Here is an 11,197-nt window from a genome sequence, read left to right on the forward strand (position 1 = left end):
GAAACCCAACCCAAAGGCATTGAATAGTCTTATGTTATGAGCTTGTGTTGCCTACCACCTACATGGCTCAGCTGTTCCAAGAGGTGTTCACTTCACAACAGCAGCAATTGTATCTGTGACGGTGCAGAAATGTGATGAACTGACTTGCTAGAAAGGTCATGCTTGAAGAGCATGTTTCTCCTCCTTAATGTTTGCCTCAAGTGCACTTTTATACTGTTTACTGATTAATAATTGACATTTACCACTCCAATGACTGCGAAAGCTTGGCCAACTTTCTAGGCACAGTTGAGGATACGTGTATCTGGGTGTCCTTCAGATAGAAAGGTCTCATTCAACTTTCAACCGTGCCATGTTGAAAGTTGAGCCTATTTCTAGTCTTGGTCTATGACTACATGGCTAATTGGCTAATGGGTACTAATGGGTGTGGATGCAAGGATGCAGAATTGGGTAGCCAGAGACTACTCTTTTGTTTTTTTTTGTTTTTTTAACCAAAACAATAAAATGCAACCGACCTTCAGTGTCTAGTCAACAGATCTCGTTCTCTTCTGAGTCCCGCCTCCCTTACCCACATCGCTAACAGAAGTGCCAAAGCAAAGTTAACTAGATGTGCACATAGGCTGAGTGACCTCTCCATAATGATTATAATATTACTCAATAAAGCCACACATGTTTTTGCTCACTGTTCATACACTGCCTCATTTTTCATTAGTTGCATTTAACTTAACATTACAAACTTAATTGTTACTAGATTTTCTATCAGGAATTACTAGATTTTCTATCAGGCAGTACAGAAAACAAACTGTGATGCTGTTGGTTAACATTATCAAAACTATGAGTGATGTTAAAGAGGCGGGAGAGAGCCATGGGCCTGGCCACGGCGCCACCCTACACCGCCCTGATGCCATTCACCAAGCACAAAGACTGAGATGCCCGAGACTAGTAAGACCATGCACGTGTGTTAAGATCATTAGAGCCCCACCTTGGCTGTTATGTTTCATTGGGTTTCGTTTGGGTGTGTAACTTGAGTCACTTGAGCCCTGTGTTTGTGTTGTCTCTGAGCCTCACTGCCTACAAGGTCACAGTGGCAACGCTCCGTTCCCCAGGGGCTCGCCACGTGTAATTATTGTCACAGGAATATACTGACAGGAAAAAAAATGCCCTTCATGAGTCTGTTGGCTACCATATCTATACATAAAGGTCTTAGAGGAAATAAAATTGTGGCCAGAAAGCCTCAGCTTCCAGGTGGCCCCTGTGGACCGCTTTTATGTCCACACTAATGTTGCAATCAAACCTACGCCCTTGTATTTCATCCACACCTGAGACTGCTACTTTTGCCATTTCAAGCAGTAGAACATAAAACCTCTTGAAATAAGATGAAGGATTTATCTTTAGTTTTGAAGAGCATGTTTCTCCTCCTAATGTGTGCCTTAACTGATTGATAACTGACATTTTACCACTTAAATGGCTGCGAAAGCTTGGCCAACTTTCTAGGCACAGTTGAGGACACGTGTCTCTGGGTATGCCTCAGATAGTGACCCAATTAAAGCAGTGCTGAAAATGGCAGTCTCTCAATATGACCTTACCTTCTGGGATTTAAGGTTTGTGGGTGTGCACACATTATCCCTGAAAAGGTATCCAACCATCCATCCACAAACATGCGCACCAAAGGCAAATGACACAGGAAAGAACAAATCTGGACTGTGCACACATATATATTTTCTCTCTGGAGATGTTGCTCAGAAGACTTTAAAAGGTAATAAAAGAGCCCCTAGGATCAAAAGCCAGAAAATAAATGAAATTTGCTGCAGCGGAGGTCTGGCAAGGTCTCAGTAACCTCATTTTCTGAGCAAGACATGTCACTCAATGGCACACAATCGAGTTCTAGAGCAATCTTTCTAATTTGTAGGAGCAATTGTTGTAAGACTGTTGGAAGAAAAAAGAAAAAGGGATTTACAGAACCATGTCAACCCATACAGTGAACCTCTACACCTCTAAAAGGCAGTTTAGATTTGCTTTTCAGATTCTGTTTTATTAGATTTACTGGGCTAAAACGTCATGTGATATGGTGGGGACCGTGAGTGGTGGGGTGGTTGTCATGCTGTAGCAATGATCACTCAATAGGTCAGAGCAGATTTCTGTGTCTTGTAGAAAAAGAAAAATAAGTAGCTGAGCACTCAAACATACGATAAAGGGAGAAATATGATTTGGAAAGGACTTTTTTTTCCCCTGATTGCATCTTGTTGAAGGTGTTACATCATCTGAGCTTTTTGTTCGGTCAGTTCGCACTGTCTCAGAATATTGACTCCTCTCTCTTTGTGTGCATTTATCTGTATAAATTTATGTATTTATTTATTTGTTAATATTGTTGAACGGTCAAATAGTCACATACATGTCTATGTAGGAAGACATCTAGTAGAATCATATCACATGATGCTGTAAGGAAAATCAAAACCAATTAAACTGCTGTTATTGTTAAATGTTGACACCTATGCAGAATCATTAAACAGTTCAACATTAAGAGCTGTAAACCTCCAATCTACTGATCATTTAACCCCTGAAACAGCCTATGGCCCGCCTGTACTAACTTGTATTACCAAATAATAGCCCCACCAGTTTGTACAGAAGTCCCTGTAGTAACTGAATAATACACCTTAGTGTGTAATAAGCCTGGTTAACCATATGAGAAGTTATAGTGTGCAACACACAATATAGTTTTTTAGTGTTACTTTCAAATTACATTCATCTTCTATTGATGGGGAAGGTCACACTGTTAGGGTAGATAATCTGTTGAAGTTATAGGTTTTCATCATCTTGTAATTGTTATAAAGTTAAAAAAGGAAAAAAAGGATTGCTATGCAAGCTAGGCCTTATGACAGTGACTTTTCCTGTGGTGTGTCTGCGGAAGAGTTACTCAAACTCTCAAATGAGAGAGGATGCTGATGTGGGAAGTGAGTTTCTGTATCTGCGCTTTGCTAACTACCTTGTACTCTTTTCTCCAACATCTGCTCCCCGAAAAACAAACTGGACTACCTCAGACTAAAATGAACTACATATCAGAAGGGGAACTTAAAAGTGCAGTGTAAGGAAATCATATCAGTAGGAAGTCAGCAGGTATCAGTGTTTGGGCTAAAACCCACAGCCTCTTCAGTTAGTTAACACTGAGGGGACACTGAGAGGACAGCAACACCATCCGGTAGCATATAACTACAAAAATAATTATTACAAAAAAAAAGAATTACAATATTTGTTATACTGTTAAAATTAAGTTATGCTATGCAATGCAATGTGCTACAAGGCTCCTGTAAACTGCAGTCACAGTGCTGTAAACCAAAAACCAAAAAGCATAGCCTACCATACATTCATGCAAAATGGCAAAATAACAGGGTTGTAAATAGGCTTGTAAAACCACATATGAGAATATATGTTTTTAATAATTACTATTTTTAGGCAAATATTAATGTTTTAACAGATTTGGAACATTGATCATGTTTTTCTTTTTTTCATTGAAACTTGAGCCCATGCAACTCAAAGGTTCTACTTATTACTCAGTACTCTGTGTTCCCACTCTCAAGCTGCTAATAATAATTTATAATAAATAAAAGGGTATGAAATGACGGCATTTTCACTGGTGGTCTCAGACTTTTTTCGACCTGTGCGTCCTTTCTGCACACACTTTTGAATGACAATAGATTTTACAAACATCCAACGTCTTTCTCTCTCCCTTTTCTCTTTTGCTTTCATCACCGGGCCTTCAATCCTTCTTTATGAAGCTCCAGATGGGGAGGAGGCTTAGAGTGCTTGTGGGGCCACTGAAAGGGGTTGTCTATGTAATGAAGTGAAGAAGACAGCCAGTATAAGTAAATAAAAGCAGCAGAGAGGTGAGAGGGGGGATCCCCAGCTTTTGCTGTAAGAAAAAGCCAGCCTTATCTACAGCCCGTCATCTCTGATGAGCTTCTAGCATCCAGCTCATTCAAATCGCCCTTATTTGCATCCGATCACACACAGACCCACTAACACACAGTCGGTCTGCTTTTCCATCGAGGTCACCGATCCACCAAGGAGAAGAGCGACGACGAATACATAATTCAGAACTCAACACTCCCCTGACTTTAAACTGCAAATACATTTGTGTCCTAATGAAGTCAGACTTCTGCAAATGACTTCAAATCGTCTGTGATGGAACGCAGATCAGCAGTGCGACTCAGAAGAACGACCCTCCAGGGCAATGTATGAATATGTGATCAAAATGCGGCCTACTTTTTAACCGGAATGTCTAATTAAGCCTCATGTCACTCACATTAGCAGACAATGGATATGTAAATATGACGCAAGCACACACGCTGCGGCATCATGACCCAGGTGTCTCATGTTCTCGTAATCACACACACCCACAGAGTCGCAGGGGGCCAAACGAAAGCTCAGTCGTGAGGCTCACCATTTTGGAACATCTAATGCATGCGGGTGAGTGTGAGTGGGCTTAAATTGAATGCCATAGAGAGAAAACGAGAGGGAGAGAGAAGGGAAGAAGTAAAGCGTACATAAGGGGGAGTAGGAGGAATGGAGAGTGAAAGGATGCTGAGTGGAAGAGAAAAACTGAAGAGATGAAATAAAGATGGTTGCTTTTAACTTTTGGCCCCAGGACATTTTGGCCGGGAAAACACTGTAAAATATTGAAATGAGGAGAGAACATTTAACACTGTATCAAACACACACTCTGAATATGACTATGCTCTTGAGTATAGTAGAGGCTTGTGCTTGTTCAAGGCCTACATTCCACATTTAGCAGCTTCACACTCACACTTACCAAGGGTAAGCTTCTTCTGGTCTTCAATGGCAAAGCCAGTGACCGCATCGGTCAGTAGTTCTGAATGAGAGCCATTATTGCCTGAGCATTTTATTAGTCAATAAATAATAATTACAATGAATAATTATTGTAATAATATTGTAGTAATAATCATTCATTTTAGTTTTAGTCTTAAGAAGACAGTGTATACATTTTATCCCAAGTCATTTTGAAGTGTTTCTAGTGGTTCACTCATCATAAGTTTGACACCATGCAAAGAACAACAGCCTCATTCTCACTTTTTGACAGTATTAAACAGCTAGAATGGAGATGCAAAGTATATTTGTATGCCAGCAGTGATGTAAAATGATATAACTGTTACATTATTGACAAATATTAGAAAACTTCTATTTACATTTGAGTGAAAATGGAGATACTTATGAAAACAGGAGTGGTATTTCCACCAGAAGACTCTGGAGAAAGGAGGGTAGTAAATCGTAAATGTTATCTTGATTATTAATGAGCTGGACCAAGTTAGAACTGTTGATCGTCTTTGGCGTAGGCCCCGTCGTCAGCCCAGATCTCGCACCATCTGAACTCTCACAGATCCTACCGAACTTTGAGGCAGGGGGCGGAGCCTACCCTGGGCATCCATCGGGACCAAACTGGTGGTGGTGGGGAGTAAGGTGTGAGAAACATGACGGCACTTCTGAAAGTAGCAAAAAGTGTGTAATTAGAGGTCTTACAGATTGACATAATGCTGCAACGTCATCCTTGTATATAAACTTTGCAGCTATCTGTTTAGAGAATGTTGCACATTTTGGACTGCCATTATTGTAAAAGTGCTGCTTATTCCTTCAGAGAAATCGCACATATTACAGCAGATTGTGGTGCGCATGTGTCCTTCATCAGACAAATCATTTGATTGAACTGAATCAAGGCATGTACATGAAATGCTACGGTCAAATGAATGACAGATCATTGTTTAACACTAATCAGGTTGAGGTTTGTGTTCAGCTAAGGGGAGCAGGGGTGGCAGAAGGCTCAGCAGTTGACGCTCTGATGAGGGCTTTTCCGTTCTCGGTCAGCAAGAGATGCAGGACTCAAACAAAGCTCGCAGCACAAAATGCATTCATTCACCAACACTGCATCCAATGATTCATCTCCCTGTTCTTCATCTCGGTCACTCCTTGATGTTATTGCTCCCTCTGGGCGCATGCTGGCCATGAATTAACTCCACAGGTTGAAGAAAGCCTTGAATTCTTTTCTCCCTGACTGCAAAAAAGTGTCAGTTAGCTTGTGCAAGAGGCAAATAAAAGATCACCTTCTCTGACAACCAAGACAATAAATAGACTATTCACTCGGTGTGAGTCAGATTTCACCTTATGGTTTTCATTCTGAGAACTGTCATGGTAAGACCTTTTGCTTCTTATAGCCCATTCATCCAACCCTGGCTGTTGCCATGCGAACTCTGGAAGTGAGAGGCTTCGAGATGTCTTACTGTGGCTGCAAACAAACACTTCTCTCAAATGCATTAAAGTCTGTGAACCGGAAATGGAGTTTTATTAACTTTTGTTGCTTCATGCTCATATTAAGCTTCTAGCATCTATTATCATCATCTAAAATACTTAATTATTTTTTTTCTCCATGGTTTGAACCCTGTAGCTGCTCTGGGCAAATGTACACATACAGGTTGTCTTGTCCCTGTAGAGAAGTACTTAGATTAGGACTCTCTGGAGCAGTTAAAATGAACCTATAGGCACCATGCCTAGTGCCAGGTGTGGGCTAGAGGGGTATAAAGCCCCCCACATGGAGCTGTGGAGCAGTGGAACTGTGTTCTCTGGCATGGTGGAGCTCCATCCATCATTCAACATCCTGACCTCATTAGCGCTTGTCACTGAATGAATCAAATTCCCACAGCAGTGCTCCAAAATCTAGTAAAAAGCCTTCTTCTCTGGACAGTACAGTCAGTTACTCCAACAAAAGCAGCATAAGCTCTTTTTAATACCCTTGATTTTAGAAGAAACAATAAATGAGCAGGTGGCCCAGTAATTTTGTCCATACTAAGCAGGTGAAGTTGGAGTAAGCAGAGAGAGGAAGAAAGGCAGATTCGGTACACACAAAACAGAAGACATGAGTTCATAGCTTTAAACGGGGTCTCCTGGTGTATTTGCCAACTTTTTGCTTAGTTCCTGTTGGGTTAACAAAGGTTCAACAAGAACGTCTGATGCATCTAAGGTAACGTGGCCGTAAGCCTCAAATGGAATGAAAATGCTGATAATAAACACAGAACATCTGCATGCTGTTTCTGAGAACCACAATTCTTAGCTTAGTCAATGATGAACATAGACATGTTGGGTCCTAGTCTAAATGGCAGTACTCTGTTGAACATGTTCTGTATGAAATATGCAATAGGGCCTCACTTTTAGCTGTCTGGAGCTGAACATGTGCCGGGTGCACTGAGATGCCCCCTCCCACCACCAGCAAATAAGTATCGTGGGTGATGGGCTGATCAGAGCGGGTTTTAGCTCTGCGATTACCCAGCAGGCTTCAATCACTCACCGTGACAGCAATGTTGAACAGCACCTTTCAGTGCACTCTGACTCAGAGATTAATTCTATGAATTACCTCTTGCCAAATCACTCAACTGCTGCTATTCAGTTCCTGAGTTTGCAAGCCTATGGAATAAGCTTTATAGGTTTATAGTATATAATTCATTGGTTCTCGGCCCTATTCCTGGAGGCCTCATTCGCTGCACATTTCAACATCATCTCTGCTCTAGAACACCAGATTTGAACCATCAGTGGTCTGTTGAAAGAATTTAACAAGGGGAGGCACTGTGGGCTTAGAGGGGCAGGGACTTTACTGAATATACACTAGATATACTGAAATCTCCACTACTTCAGCAATGATGAAGCAATGACATTACCAATTACACTGATTTACAAGGTTTTGGTTCTTTACAATTTGTGCTGTTCCAAATGAACATTTTGATGCTGGTCGCAGAAATGACCTCGACATTTTCACATCATGTACTGGTTTTGAAAAACGGGCAATTTTGTTTTACAAATATTGTGAACTTTTGAAACCTAATTGTGCGTACATAGATTTATTTGTTCGGCAGTAACTGGTTCCAGGGCAGAAAAATGTTGCACACGACCCATTGGTGGATCCACCTTTGCACATCAAACTCTGGCTAATGAAAAACTTCTTTGTTAAGGCAATGATCCACATTGGTCCACAAATCAGAGATGTGATGAAAGATAGATAGCCACTGATGGTCTTCTGCAGGGTGCAGAATGTCGTTTGTAACTTCTTCCCGGACAACCTCGGTGCCGTGAGTGATGAACATGGTGAAAGGTTTCATCAAGTTATTGCCAAGATGGTGAAACAGTATCAGGGCAAGTGGAATCAGTCTATGCTGGGTGACTATTGTTGGACTGACTTCCGTGAAGCGTCAGACAGTGATTACAAATGATTACAAAGTCTGTGGCAAAACCTTTTTGCCAGCATTACCAGCATAGTGTATGCTGCTAGACACATGACAATGCATAATGAATAGCACAATTTTCGCGCAAGTACTACGTGATGCAGAGATCAAAAAACTAAAACTTGTGGAGGAAACAGTGTTTCCTCTTTTCATTTCTCCTTCTATCTCTTGAGATACCCTGTTCTGACTGTTCTACCCTGGTACTGCCAGACCTGGCTCTCCTCTACCCTGCTGCCCACTGTGATGCTGTCCTGCTCTGGATCCTTGCATTGATTCATCCTCGCCTCACTACATAGATATGCATGGGACTGTTTACCTGCATGGACATTTCTCCCTGTTTTGTGAAATTTTGAATCAAAGGGAGGACCGTCAAATATCTCAGGTTCCACACCAGAGGTTCTGTATAAAAAGGTCCCTTTATTTCACAATCAACACAAACAAACCAAAAGCAAACTTGGCAGAAGGCTTTCAGCTTCACAATGAGACTTGCCGTTACCTACCACTCACTGGATCGGGAGAGCCCTTCAATCCTGGTAAGAGACGGCCGTCTCAGTAAACCACTGAGCCGGACCTGCAGTTCCACTCAGCCGACTCTCACCAGAAAAGGGGGATCCCGTCCCTTATATCTTTTTACAAAATGAGGAACTGTGCGTGGACGAGAGCGGGGGCCAACCGCTCCCGCCAGGCACAGTCTTCCACTATCACTTGTACATTCCAGTGGTTTCGCAACTGCATCCTCATGAAAAACAAGTTATATAATTGATTACATAAACGTGAGTTTGCAGTATAACATAATCTGTAACTTAAAACAGTTAGAATAGACCTGTTTTAACATATTGCCAATACATTATGACCAGCAAGCATACCTTTAATATAAGGTGAACATGGATGCATTAAATCCTTATATTCGGATATGTAGACCATATTAGCATGGTTCCGCAGTGCACCTGCACCACTTCATAATGCCTTTCATAGTACAAACACTCTTGCAGCCTATCCAAACGAGTAGGCCTCTTCCTAGTGGTTACATTTCATAACCGAACAGTAAGTTGTTCATACAATACAGTGTGTACTAATTGAATGGAGTGCACCCTAAGGCGAACCCTGGTCGTCAGCAGGGCAGAATTCATTCTTATTACATTTCTTTTACTTCTTATCGATTATTATTCAGTAAAATTGAAGCCAATATTTACAAGTGTGTACGAGTTTAAGAGGTTAATTAATTTATTATTAGTGGATGGTATGGAAAAGGCAGATTACAGTTCTGTCTCTTTTTTCCCTCTCTCTGATCCATCAGATCCATAAGCTCTGCTCATTAAGAAATCTTCAGCTTTCATAAATGGAGTAAGTTGTGCTTGAGTGAGAAAGATACAGAAATGAACAGTGCCTGGGGACCTGTTGGCGAGCCCCTGGAGCTGAGAACGAATATGATGGCTAAAATGATTGACATTGTCCTATTTTGTGCGGCTCAGTGCCGCTGTCAGATATTTCATTTGAATTGGAATTGAAATCTCCCACAAGGGCACTAAGAGAGAGGCTTCACATCCTATTTCAGGTCCTCCTGCAAGGATTGAGAGCAGCTTTATTTTTACACACAAACCACTTGCCTAGTCTTCTCTGGATCTTCACTGGAGGTGGTGTTGGGCCTACTTAGAAAGTCGTGAAGAAAGTATTGCTGGCACATCAATGGAGCAGGTCACGGTCCAGTAAAAGAAAATCGTAATGTAATTTATTCCAAATTCTTCTTCTTGGAAGCACATTAGCCATCCCAAACAAGGCAACATAATACTGATCACATCCTGCTCTGAGGCAAGGCCATATCCCTCTCAAATGTCGAACATCAATTCTATGCTAATTATCTGCTCCCCTGACACACATGCGCATCCAAATGTGACTGATAATCCAGTATTCAGAGGAGCTAATCTAATCACATCAAACAATGGGGCCAAAATGCTTTTATGTATTCATAATTACCGCCAACATGCACACTCCCATTCGAACCACATCCCGTATAAAGGCAGAGTATCAGATTACAAGATTGTTTTCAGTTGGCTCACACACTACACTAAGGAGCTGCAAAAGTAAGATTAAACAGAGGCAACCAAAGTGAGGCCTTACAGCACAGGGGTCAGATTTCACTATTTGGAGGGTGGGGTGGGTTTATGTCCTCTGCTCCTACTTATACCAACCGACCCATCATATGTTTCATATAAAATGCATATAATGTTTTTAGGTCTGTAAAGAAAGCTTGTGTTTATTATTATTTAGTTGTGTAACCAAGAACTCATTGGTTCCTCCCAAGGTTTCTTCCTCCATCTCTGAGGGAGTTTCTCCTTGCCACTGTGGCTTTTGGCTCCTCACTTGGGGTATTAGGTTTGTAGCCTTAGGCTTATTGATCTCCTGTTCTATTACTGATTATGTAAAGCTGCTTTGTGACAAAGCCAGTTGCAAAAAATATTATACAACTAAATTCAATGTGATTTGACTAGCTCCGCAGTTAGTCAACAGCAGCTGCACTGGGCTTTGTCCTTTCAACAGCAGTCAGCAGTCAGCGATCAGAGTTATTCTCGTCTAAACTTTTACAAGTGGGGTCTCAGTCAGCCAGACTATGCTCTGTGGTGAACAGATTATCATAACTGGGCTAATAACTGGGCTAATGCTAACCAGTTGCTCCAGAGCAGTTGTTGGCAGTTTATGTATGAAAACATTAATGTATTGAATTATCGCATTATGTTTTGCAATAATTTATAAGCAATGATTGGTGGCAGATAGGGGTTTATTTTGTGTTGTGTGTTTAAACCCTGACTGCAAGATAGCAGTATTGTACCCTACTGTTCTCATGGCTTTTTCTTTTACTTTTTTTCTTTTACATTTTATACATATGGTAGTTTTTATACTATTCCTAATTTGAATATATTGAACTA

This window comes from Salminus brasiliensis, chromosome 4 (genome assembly GCF_030463535.1).
Source record: "Salminus brasiliensis chromosome 4, fSalBra1.hap2, whole genome shotgun sequence".
NCBI lineage: Eukaryota > Metazoa > Chordata > Actinopteri > Characiformes > Bryconidae > Salminus > Salminus brasiliensis.